The following is a 13,267-nucleotide window of genomic DNA, read 5'->3' on the forward strand; positions in this document are numbered from 1 at the left end:
AAATACTCTATGAATGGGTGAAAATTTACTAGTTTGGGAATTCACAAACATTGACAGTAGTAGGCTTGGAAAGCTTCACTATTAAGTTTCTAGGCATACTTCTGGCAATCAGACACAAAATGGGGCATATTTAGGAGCCTCTTGCGCCATTTCAATTCCACATTAGCATCATTTATTTACACTGTGGAGTTAGAAGGCCAAAAACACGGCGCCATGTTTACAAAGTGGCGCAATGCATGCATTGCGCCACTTTGTAAACCTTTGCGCTACATGATGCCTGTGCCAGGCATAATGTATGCAAAGGGACGTTCCCCTGTTAGGTGGGCCCAAAAAAAAATCTAAGAGTTTTCTTTGCATCTGTTTTTAAACACTTTTAACACCTGCTCAGTGCAGGCTTTAAAAGGAGGCTTCATAGATTACAGTGCGCCTCTGGGTGCTTTGCAGGATTAGCATAAAAATGTTTGATGCTAATCCTGCAAAGAGCTGGAATAGCATCATAATTCTGACGCTAGTCCCCTAACTACCGCCAATGGTGGGCTGTATTTCAAATACCGCACACACCTGGTGGTGTTGGGGTGCTAAGTGGTGCAACAAAAGTGTTGCTGCACTGTGTGCAGCCCCACATTTCTTATATATGCCCCACATTGTGATGGAATAAATGCTTACAAATATTCTAACCAGTGGCAACTGCTCAGGTAACAATCCAATACATTTCCACCAATTGTGTCATTACAGACAGAGGCCTAGATAATGCAAATCAGTAATGTAGGAAAATGGTTCCCTGTTGCAGTTACCCCCCACTTTTTGCCTGATATTGATGCTGACTTGACTGAGAAGTGTGCTGGGACCCTGCTACCCAGGCCCCAGCACCAGTGTTCTTTCACTAAAAATGTGCCATTGTTTCCACAATTGGTGCACCCCGGGCACACAGATAAGTCCCTTGTAAAAGGTACCAGTGGTACCAAGTGTCCTGTGACCAGGGGAGGTCCCAAAGGGCTGCAGCATGTGTTGTGCCACCCTAAGGGACCCCTCACCTAACACATGCACACTGCCATTGTAGATTGTGTGTGTTGGTGGGGAGAAAAAGGCAAAGTCGACATGGCATCCCCCTCAGGGTGCCATGCACACAAAATACTGCCTGTGGCATAGGTAAGTCACCCCTCTAGCAGGCCTTACAGCCCTCAGGCAGGGTGCACTATACCACAGGTGAGGGCATAGCTGCATGAGCAATATGCCCCTACAGTGTCTAAGTCTATTCTTAGACATTGTAAGTACAGTGTGGCCATATTAATTATATGGTCTGAGAGTTTGTCAAAACAAACTCCGCAGCTCCATAATGGCTACACTGAATACTGGGAAGTTTGGTATCAAACTTCTCAGAATAATAAACCCACACTGATTCCAGTGTTGGATTTATTACAAAATGCACACAGAGGGCATCTTAGAAGATGCCCCCTGTATTTTACCCAATCCTTCAGTGCAGGACTGACTGGTCTGTGCCAGCCTGCCACTGAGACGAGTTTCTTCCCCCCTGGGGTGAGAGCCTTTGTACTCTCTGAGGACAGAAACAAAGCCTGCACTGGGTGGAGGGGCTTCTCACCTCCCCCTGCAGGAACTGTAACACCTGGTGGTGAGCCTCAAAGGCTCATGCCTTTTGTTACAGCACCCCAGGGCATTCCAGCTAGTGGTAATGCCCTCCCCTCTGGCCACTGCCCCCACTTTTGGTGGCAAGGCAGGAGAGGATAATGAGAAAAACAAGGAGGAGTCACCCACCAGTCAGGACAGCCCCTAAGGTTTCCTGAACTGAGGTGACTCCTGCCTTTAGAAATCCTCCATCTTGGTTTTGGAGGATTCCCCCAATAGGATTAGGGATGTGCCCCCTTTCCCTCAGGGAGGAGGCACAAAGAGGGTGTAGCCACCCTCCAGGACAGTAGCTATTGGCTACTGCCCTCCTGACCTAAACACACCCTTAAATTCAGTATTTAGGGGCACCCCAGAACCCAGGAAATCAGATTCCTACAACCTACAACAACAAGAAGGACTGCTGACCTGAAAGCCCTGCAGAGACGACGGAGACGACAACTGCTTTGGCCCCAGCCCTACCGGCCTGTCTCCAGACTCAAAGAAAACTGCACAGCGACGCATCCAACAGGGACCAGCGACCTCTGAAGCTTCAGAGGACTGCCCTGAAACCCGAAGGACCAAGAAACTCCAGAGAACAGCGGCACTGTTCACCCACAGCTAAATTTTGCAACAAAGAAGCAACTTTTAAAGAACTCGCTCTTCTTGCCGGAAGCATGAGACTTCACCCTCTGCACCCTACGCCCCCGGCTCGGGCTCCAGAGAACCAACACCAACACCAACTGCGACCTCGTGAGCAACCCGAGACGACCCCCTGGACTCCCACAGCGACACATGCAGAGAGAATCCAGAGGCTTCCCCTGACCGTGACTGTCTGTAACAAGGAATCCGACTCCTGGACCAAGCACTGCACCCGCAGCCCCCAGGACCAGAAGGAACCGGACTTCAGTGCAGGAGTGACCATCAGGTGACCCTCTGCCTAGCCCAGTCGGTGGCTGGCCCGAGAAGCCCTCCTGTGCCCTGCCTGCACCGCTAGAGTGACCCCCGGGTCCCTCCATTGATTCCTATACAAAACCCGACGCCTGCTTTGCACACTGCACCCGGCCGCCCCTGTGCTGCTGAGAGTGTGTTTTGTGTGCCTACTTGTGTCCCCCCCCCAGTGCTCTAGAAAACCCTGCTGGTCTGCACTCTGAAGACGCAGGTACTTACCTGTTGACAGACTGGAACCGGAGCACCCCTGTTCTCCATGGGTGCCTATGTGTTTTGGGCCCTCCTTTGTCCTCTGCACCTGACCGGCCTTGTGTTGCTGGTGCGGTGACTTTGGGGTTGCCTTGAACCCCCAATGGTGGGCTGCCTATGCCCAAGAACTTGAACTTGTAAGTGCCTCACTTACCTGAAAAACTAACCCTTACTTACCTCCCACAGGAACTGTTGATTTTTGCAGTGTACACTTCTAAAATAGCTTATTGCCATTTTAACCAAAACTGTGTATGTTACTGCTCTAATACAAAGTTCCTAACTTTCCTGTGTGGAGTACCTTGCATTCTATGTATTTACATAAAATCTTGAAACTCGTGGTTCTAAAATAAATTAAGAAAATATATTTTTCTATATAAAAACTATTGGCCTGGAGTTAAGTCTTTGAGTGTGTGATCCTCATTTACTGCCTGTGCTTGTACAACAAATGCTTAACACTACCCTCTGATAAGCCTACTGCTCGACCACACTACCACAAAATGGAGCATTAGAATAATCCAATTTTGCCACTATCAACCTCTAAGGGGAACCCTTGGACTCTGTGCACGCTATCTCTCACTTTGAGATAGTATATACAGAGCCAACTTCCTACAAGTAATGACCCTGTTCCTCATGGAAGCAGCCCACCTTGCACCTTGGCCATCTCACCCCTCCACTTCATGTCCCTCTGAATTTTTTGTTATGAAATTTGAGATTCACTCACCCCAAATCTCAGTGACTAACTTGCACCCCTGCAGGGTACAGCAGCATGGCTTTTATCAGAGTACAGATTCTGGTCCTGAATATCACGGGATAAAGTGACTAGCAGAATCCTCATAGACATTCTTCACAGAGTGTACATCCATGTTCAGATAAGTACAACTAAAGGCTTGATAGATGGGACATCAGTTACCATATATTGGGAGTGTAAGAAGGTAAGTCAAACCAAGGTCCGCGCTTCCTTTTAAAAAGTAAAGACTGTCCTAAATGGCAGAGAGTGTATCTTATCAGACTTTCCTCCTAGGTTTTTTGGACAGCATGGAGAGGGGCTAGCATCTACCCAGTATGACAAAAAAAGAGTTGTAAGATCACGTGAAGAGATACTGTCATTAAAGGAAGGGGACCTATCTTCTCCTAGCACTTGGTTACAGTACCTAGAGGCAGAGAGCATGCAGAATGCACATCTGTGGGGATGATAAAAGCAACCAGAAAGGGATTGATAAATATATGCAGGCACTTCACCTGTACTCTGTAGGACACCATCATCATTGTCCTGAGTGGCCCAGTCTCACTAAATTTTGTGTTACATGCCACAAGCACAGTATCCTACGCATATATTATGAGGGGGAAGAATGGACCCTCATTATGCAGGTTTGTATGTCATCAGAATGGAACTATGCGCTGGTAAGATAAGTAAAGCATTTTAAAAGAAAGGTTTTAAAAATGTTTTGATTACGTTACCTGCACAGTGCTGCCATTCCTTTTGGTCTTTTTCCAACTCTAGGTCTGTATTCTATTTCCTTGACACATAAACAGACATGGAGTTGGAACAAAGCAGGATACAGGAGTGCGTTGCACAGTGTGCTAAGTTAGTAAAGCATTTTTATGTGTTTCAAAAAAAGCTGTAATGACTTATGGAGATCTGCTTTCTACATAAAAACACAAAAGTTGATGGGAGGAATGCTTGCAATGTGTCTAACCACTGGCAATTGCTTGTCGTAGCATTCCAACTCATCATTTTTCTACTCACTATGCCTCCTCAATTTGGACCAAGCCACATGCAAATCAGTCTTGTCCCGGCTCCAATAGGAGCAGCCCTGCCCAAACTGCAAGGCCAGGTCTTCCAGGAACCAGAACACATGTAACCCAAAAACAGTATTGCCTTGACTGTAGCTTGTCAGTGGGGTAAAGCTTGGTTTCAGTGGTACGGAGAGCACTGAACTCAGGGCTGGGCATACACTAGCCACGTAGAGTGGCACATCAAATACACAAAAGGTGATGAGATAATGCTAACAATGTATTTAACCACTGTTAATGGCTCAGGGCAGACTTCAAACCCTTCAAACACTTTCTTCTTTTGCCCACCATGTAATCGCAGTTTGGACCATACCATATGCAAATCACTTTCAATCCTGTTGCAATAATAAAAACATGAACTGTTGGGCATGGCCTTCCCTGAACAGGAACGCAAGTCACTCAAGACTGGTTCCACCCTGATTGGGGTGCATCAATCAGGTGTATCTTAGTTCCAGTGGCACAGTGGATATGGGGATCAACATCTGGAGATACCCATGCCACTTAGGGCGAAACATTAAGCACACAAATGGTGATGGAAGAATTCTTGCAATTTGTCTAAACACTGGCAATCTCTTGAGAGCATTCAAACTCAACGTCCTTGTTTTGGTATTTCCAGACATGGTCCCATGATCACTGTGCCTTTGGAACCAAGCTGCACTCGCCTGTCGAGCCCCAGTCATGGTGAAACCAGACATGGGTTGCTCCAGCTGATACAACAGGAAGTGAAACATCTAGAGATACTCATGCCACTTATGACGACACATTAAAAGCACAAAAGGTGATGGGAAGAATGCTTGATATTTGTATAAACACTGGCAATTTCTTGAGAGCATTCAAACCCATTGTTCTTGTTTTGGTATTCCCAGACATGGTCCCATGATCACTGTGTCTTTGGAACCAAGCTACACTCCCCTGTCAATCCCAATCAGGGTGAAACCGGACTTGGGTTATTCCAGCTGATACAACAGGAAGTGAAACCATGCTTAGCTTTCTAAAATTACAGTGCAAGACTGACATAATGTGCGGATTGCATCCAGCAACTGATGCTAGAACAACTGCATTATGACTAAGAAACAGTTGTACAGGTATTAACTTATCAGTAGGCATCTGCTTTTCCAGATTGATCCGGTGACACCACAGCTGCCTGTGTTTTCCCACTGGGGTTTCCCCTACTGGGTTTTCTCACTCACCGTTCTTCCCGCCAACAGAAGCCCCGCCCACCCCAGGACCTACTTAATGCAGGCTGCAGTGTACCACATCAGAAGGCACCTGGACACCCAGCCTGCCACTTGCCTGTGGCTTTCAGTTTCTGCTTTTCCAGACTGATCCAGTGACGCCGCAGTTGCCTGGGTTTTCCTTCAGGGGTATTCCAAACTAGATTTTCCCACTCACCGTTCCTCCCGCAAACAGAAGCCCCACCCAACCCAGGACGTCTTTAATGCAGGGCGCAGTGCGGCTGCAGCGCAACTGCACAGCGAACGCATGCAGTGGGTGTGCCGCTGGTGTGCCAAAGGTGTACCAAAGGCAGGCCTGTCTGAGCCCTTCCGCGCCTGGAACACGCCCTTCACCAAAACACGTGGCCCTCCCTTCCCCTAAAGATACACCATCGCCAAGCTCTATACCCGCAACCCTGGATTCCGCAACAAACACTGCCCCCGCACTGACCCACTCTCTACTTTAGGACCCTTTACCCACACCCACTGCCATTTCACCTGCCTCAGCACACGCACCAGCCCAGTGACCAGCCCCACCCGAACACACCACAGACACCACCAGAGAAAAAGCACCACTAGCATGCACCCTTCTCAACACATGCTCACTATGAAAGCATTCCATCGAAAATGGGACCTCATGGTCACCCTTGCACTCAACATCGTCTTCCTCACCGATACCTGGCTGGCTGAACCCCACATCTGCCCCAGACATTGCCACATCATTCCCAGGTGGATATAAAATCAATCATCAGGACCGCACCTACAAGTGGGGAGGAGGAACAGCCATCATCCTCAAAGAGACCATACGGTGCACCACCACCACCGACAACAGCACCACCCTCATGGAACATCTCAACTTCACTCTCCACATGGATGACAAAACAACCATCAGAGGAACCCTTGCATATCAACCCCTTGGCCTGCGCTGCAGCTTCTACAATTCCATTGTAGACTTCACTGTGCCCCTGGCCTTAGGATCCAAGGACCAAGGTCCTAAATTACCACATCTACCACCCCAACAACAAAGCTGGACACCTCCTTGACAGTATGAGCAGCCTCAGATCGACCCTGATCATCCACGACCCTACACACACGCAGTACACACACTGGACCCCATTTTCCCCTTCAGCAGCCACGTCAAATACAGCCATGTTATAGAACTCAGATGGACCGATCACTCCATTGTCCACTTCAGCATCTCCAGCCCCTGCACCTCCATCCCCCAATATGGCCAGCAACCCCACTGAAGGTGAGCAAAATCTTAGAGACCAGCTGGGCAAACGTCCTCAACACCTCCAACCCCACTACCACCACCAATCTTGAACAGGGAATAAAACACTTCAATGCCTGGATCACTAATTACGCTGACAGCATTGTCCCCATCAAGAGCAGCATCCAAAGAAAATATTCCAAAATGTTCAGCTGGTATACCCAGGAACTCAGAACAGTGAAACAAGACAGCAAACAGCTGGAGAGGAGATGGTGCACCAGCAAGGACATCTCCAATAGAGCAGCCTTCAAGACCTCCCTCAACCTGTACCACCACCTGCTGAGGGCAACAAAGAAGCCAGCTAAACACATAGAAACCAGCACCATCAACACCAATGAACTATTCAACATCATTAAGCAATTCTCCAAAAAGACTGCCAGCAAAAACAGCATCACACCCTCAAAGGAGCTGTGTGACAACCTTGCCCACTTCTTCGCAACCATATACAGAAACTTGGAATTCCAAACCACACCTACATACTTCCTCAACAGATACACCACCACTGTAATTTACACAAACCACATACTGGCCTTGAACATCCTCTCCACCAAGGACATCTCCCCCAGCATGAAATCCTTCCACTCTGGAGCTTCCACAGACCCATGCCCGCACTGCATCTTCAACTTTGGAAACCGAAGGATCAGCCAGGAACTCACTACCCTGTTTAACACCTCTATCAATTCCACCACATTTCCCGATGCCTGGAAACATGCCAAAGTCAGACCACAACTCAAAAAACCCTCCTCCGACCCAAGCAAATCCAAAAGCTACCAGCCAATCTCCCTTCCCCCATTTCCAGCAAAGGTACCAGAAAAGATCATCAACAAGCAACAATGACATACCTGGAGCAGAACCAATTACTCAATGCCTCCCAATCCAGCATCTGCAGCAATCACATCACCGAAATTGCCCTGATCACAGCTACGGATGACATCCAAACCCTCCTCGACCGAGGACAAACAACATCTTTGACCCCCTTGACCTCTCAGCAGCCTTCAACACTAGATCCCACCACATGCTGATCAGAAGACTCCACCATATCGGCATCCAAGGGGACACACTCAGGTGGATCACCTCCTTCCTCACCAGAAGAACCCAGAAGATCTACATCCCACCTTTCATCCCCAAACCAAAGAACATCACCTGCGGTGACCCCCAGGGCTCATCCCTCAGCCCGAACCTCTTCAACGCATAGATGACCCCGGTGTTCAACATTGTCAGATCCAATGGCCTCAACATAATTTCCTATGCAGACGACACCCAACTCATCCTCTCACTCACCAACGACCCCTCCACCACCAGAACCAGCTTCCACAGATGCATGACAAGCGTCGTTGTTTGGATGAAGAAGAATTGCCTGCAGCAGCTGAACACAGACAAGATGGAAGTACTAATCTTTGGCAACAGCAGCAACACATGGAATGACTTCTGTTGGCTATCAGACCTTGGACACACACCCTCTCCCTCCGACTACGCCAGAAACCTCAGAAACATCATTAACAAAAAGCTCATCATGAAATCACAGATCAAGACTGTCTCGACCATCTGCTTCCTCACTTTGCGCATGCTACGTAAGATATTCAAGTGGCTACCTCTAGACACGAGATTCACCATGACACAGGCCCTCATCACCAGCAGATTGGACTATGGCAACGCCCTCTACATAGGAAACACTGCGTACCTTCTGGAGAGACTTTAGAGCAGACAGAACGCCACAGCCAGGTGCATTATGGCCCTCAAGACCTGGCTGCTTAAATAAGCCTCCGGGACCTGTAAGTGCCTGGATGCGCTATAGGGTGATTAGCAGCGCTTTATAAGTCCTGATTGATTGATTGAACTAAATCCATAGACAAGTGGAAGCGGTGTGCCCCTCTAAGCAGCTTTTGGATACTTTTTCATACCCCACATAGATTGGTCAAGTTATCCTTACCTATAGGAGTATGGAGTAGCCTAAAGACAGTAGTGGCTTACTCTCCCAAAGAGTGACTCATGTATGAGTGAGAATCATGTTGGTCTGTGTATGCATATTGTAAGGAAATGCCTATTTTTTCATGATCCCTCTGAGAGTGCACCGAGGCACACTACCCAGACCTCAGTGCCCATGTTCCAACTCTTTACAAAATGTATGTTGAACTGGCAACTCCAAATGGCATAAACTGACTTACTTATAGATCCCTAGTATATGGTTCAAAGGGTACCCAGGGCATGTAAGACAGTGTCCACAGAGGATTTCAGCACTGGTTCTCCCACCCTGTGTGTGACAAATCGCAAAATAGCATTTAAATTGCTAGCTGGGCTTTGCCATTTAAACCAATAGCAAAAAACCCACTTCACTTATCAATATATATGTCTCCCCTAAATAAACCCTATAGATCTATAATGCAATGAGGAGGATATTAATACGTAGGACATTTGCTTCTAATCTACAGCAACAGCAAAGCTTCTAAATTATTGCTTTTGCTGTGAAAAAGTTAATAGCCCCATTGACTAAGTCAGAGTTACCAACTGACACCTGTACCCCCAGTCCAGCTAACTCTGAATGGGACTACTAATGTGGGCACTTCAAGGTACCACAATAATCGTGGCTTTAAGCCTGACTTGATGCCCATGTTGTATTTAACGTCACTTTTACTGAAAGGTTCCTTTTACTGTGTTGCCAGCTTGTCCTCAAAGTGTGTCCAGTGGCCTTGCACAGTTGCTGGCCACCAGACAGACACCTGCCCTCCTGCGTAGTAGTGTGAATGACTCCAAGGCTCATGAACAATTGTAGCTTTCTACAGGGAGAAGTGCTACTTCCCCCTTGCAGTAAGACACTCTGGGGGGTGGCACAAAACGCAAGCATCAAAGGTGAAACTGCGTTTCACGGGCAAATGGTGATCACACTCATAAAGGGCTGCCCCTTTGTTCAGGTAAACAGGCTTGCAGTGGGATCACAGAGGGGAGACCAGTTTTCCTGTAGGGTGGGCTACCGAGCTCCTGGCAGGAATAAAAAAATTAAAGGTCAACCTACATGTGCCATCATTTAAAGAAGGCAGTTTCACCAAGCGGAAAATAATAAATGCCACAATTGGAGAGAGGCATGGTACTGAAGGAATTCCAAGATGGACGCCAGAACAATACTTCGAGAACTGAACTAGTTTTTCTTTTTTTCCAAGCTCAAGATTCTAATGTTTCTAGTTTGACACTAAGGATAATCACCAAAGTAATTATCTTGTTATTCCCTCTAATACTATTAGTCCCACCAGAATGTTTTAGTGGAGAACCTCAGAAAGCTCAGATTTTCTTGACACACTGCTCCTTAGATTTTATGTGTCATCTTTTGATTTTCCCTGATGCACAATCTTGTGTGCATTCATTTTATCCTACCTCAGTGGAGATGCAGCACCATGGTCCATGCCATTGGTTGCAAGGGATGGTACTATTATATGCAACTTCGATGAACTGAGAAAGGAATTTCTCTGAATTTCTGATAGATAAAAGGTTTCAACAACCACAGATAATGAGCTTTTAGAATTGAAGCAAGGAAATAGAGAATTAGGGGCTGATTTAGTTCTGAATCGGGCCCTTAGTCAGTTATCTGGCTCAGTTTACCAAGCAGGTAGTGGAAACAGATTGGCCGGAGAGCAAAAGAGGAGCCGTCTTCTAGTGAGGATTAAAGGCAAACTAAAAGATACATTAGCACAGATTTCCTACAGGCCCATAGAGATTACCGCACCAGTGGATTTAGTATTAGAAATTGACTTTTTCCAAAACAAAAGAAGAGGAGAACGAAGAAAAGAATTCCGACATAGCATGCCAAGATTTGACAGGGTTAAAATAGAAAGTCCAAATGTTACAGATAGAGCCAATACAGATTGGAACTATTTGAGGTCCTTTGACAAAGGAAGAGTAAGAAAATAGACACCAGAACAATTTATGTCTATATTGTGGAGCATGCGGCATTTTGTTAAAATCTGTTTGAAAAAAACAAGGATGTCACTAAGGGAGAAGGAAAGTGTGCAGCACCATCAGTAGGAGGAGTTGGACTGATGAGTACAAATAAGGACACAACTCCAGAAGGACACCAAGTAATAAATACCTTACAATTGTTTTCCCCCATCTGGTTTTATCACTGATGCTTAAGTTTCGGCAAATCTCTATACCACAGATCTCAGTAATGTTCAACTCTGGAGCCACAGGACACTTTTGTAACCTGAAATATACAGCAAAGATTAGGTTAACAGCAATATAGAAACACAAGAGTGACACATTGCAAACAATAAATTGAACTAATCTTTCAGATGGGCTGATTGTGAGTCACACTGAGCAAGTACAGTTAATTACTCAGAAAGGACATAAGGAGCTCATTCAGTTCAACTTGATTGATGCTTCCCATTTCAGATCATACTGGGGTTATGATGGCTAACTGAGCGCAATCCAACAATAGATTGGAGTACCAGATAAATAGCCATGGATTCTAATTTTGGCAAGGAAAACTGTTTTGGAAAATGTGATCCACACCAAGAACAAAATCTGACAATTTTACTGTGTGATGGAGGGGTTTCAGTTTGAGTCATACCCCAAGAGTATGACGATTTCGAGGATGTATTTGATGAAGTTGAAGCAGAAAAGCTCCCACCCCATCAGCCATATGATTGTAAACCAGATCTGGAGTTAGGTTCAAACTTGCCATGTAGAAGAGTTTACGCTTTAACTGCGGAAGAAAATCAGCATCAAAAAGAGTACACCCAAAATTACCCTGCCAACAGATTTCTTAGACCCTCTCAGTCTCCCATATCTTTGCCATTATTCTTTGTTTCAAAGAAAGAAGGAGAATTAAGATCTTGCATAGATTATCGAGCTATCAACTGAGCAACAATAAAAAAAAACTTTACCCCTTGTCTCTCGTATAAATTTTGCTAGATCAGGTGAAAGGAACACATTTATACCAAACATAACTTAAGGGGAGCATACCACTTAATAAGGATCAGAGAGGGCGATGAATGGAAAACTGGCTCCAGGACTAAATATGGCCTTTTTGAATACCAAGATATGCCTTATGGGCTTTGTAATGCTTCAGTTGCATTTCAGCATTTTATCAATAACGCCCTGAGTGAATTCATTGATCAGTGTGCCATAGTTTACATCAACAATATTCTGATCTACTCATCCACTGAAGAAGAAAATTGAGAACAAGTACAGAAGGTCCCACAAAAACTGCAGGAGAATAAGCTGTATGTAAAATTGGAAAGGCATGCTTTCAATATTAGATCTGTGGAGTTTTTGGGGGGTTCGTACTTTCTCCTGCAGGAATCATGATGGACAAATAAAAAGTAAAAGCAGTTACGGAATGGTGATCCCCAACATGCACAAAAGAATTCCAAACGTTTATCAGCTTCTCACATTTTTATCGAAGATTTATCCTAGAGTTCTCACACAAAATTGTTCCACTCACTCGTTTGCTTAATAAAGGGGTTCCATTGAAATGGGATGAAGATGCAGAAAGGGCCTTTGAGTTCCTGAAGAAAGATTTCACCACAGAACCAATCCTATTTCATGCTGATCCCTCTGAACCTTTCTACCTAGAAACAAATGCATCAGGTTTGGTCATATTAGGAATGCTGTCCAAGAGACATAAGACAAGCAGACAACTACATCTAGTAAAAAGAACAAGTGATGGACGGAATGCTGAACAATGTCAAACATTCACCCCCGGTACAGAGATCTGGGCCCAAATCCATCGTTTTTTTGCTGCCCATGCCATTCCAGTTTGGACCCAGCCACATGCAAACCAGTCTTGACCCTGTTCCCCATGGGAACAGTCCAGCCCGAACTGCCAGGCCAGGTCTTCCCTGGACTGGAAACAAGCATCCTGGGACCGGTTTCGGGGTTTCACCCCTCATCAGCCAGGCTAGCTTGAATCCAGTGGCATGGGAAGCACGGGACCCACGTCTGGGCATACCCTTCCCACTTAGGGCGACAAATGCAAAAAGAACAAGTGATGGACGGAATGCTGAACAATGTCAAACATTCACCCCCAGTACAGAGATCTGGGCCTAAATCCATGTTTTTTTTATGCCCATGCCATTCCAGTTTGGACCCAGCCATATGCAAATCAGTCTTGACCCTGTTCCCAATGGGAACAGTCCAGCCCGAACTGCCAGGCCAGGTCTTTCCTGGACTGGAAACA

This window comes from Pleurodeles waltl, chromosome 11, assembly GCF_031143425.1.
Source record: "Pleurodeles waltl isolate 20211129_DDA chromosome 11, aPleWal1.hap1.20221129, whole genome shotgun sequence".
Taxonomy (NCBI): Eukaryota; Metazoa; Chordata; class Amphibia; order Caudata; family Salamandridae; genus Pleurodeles; species Pleurodeles waltl.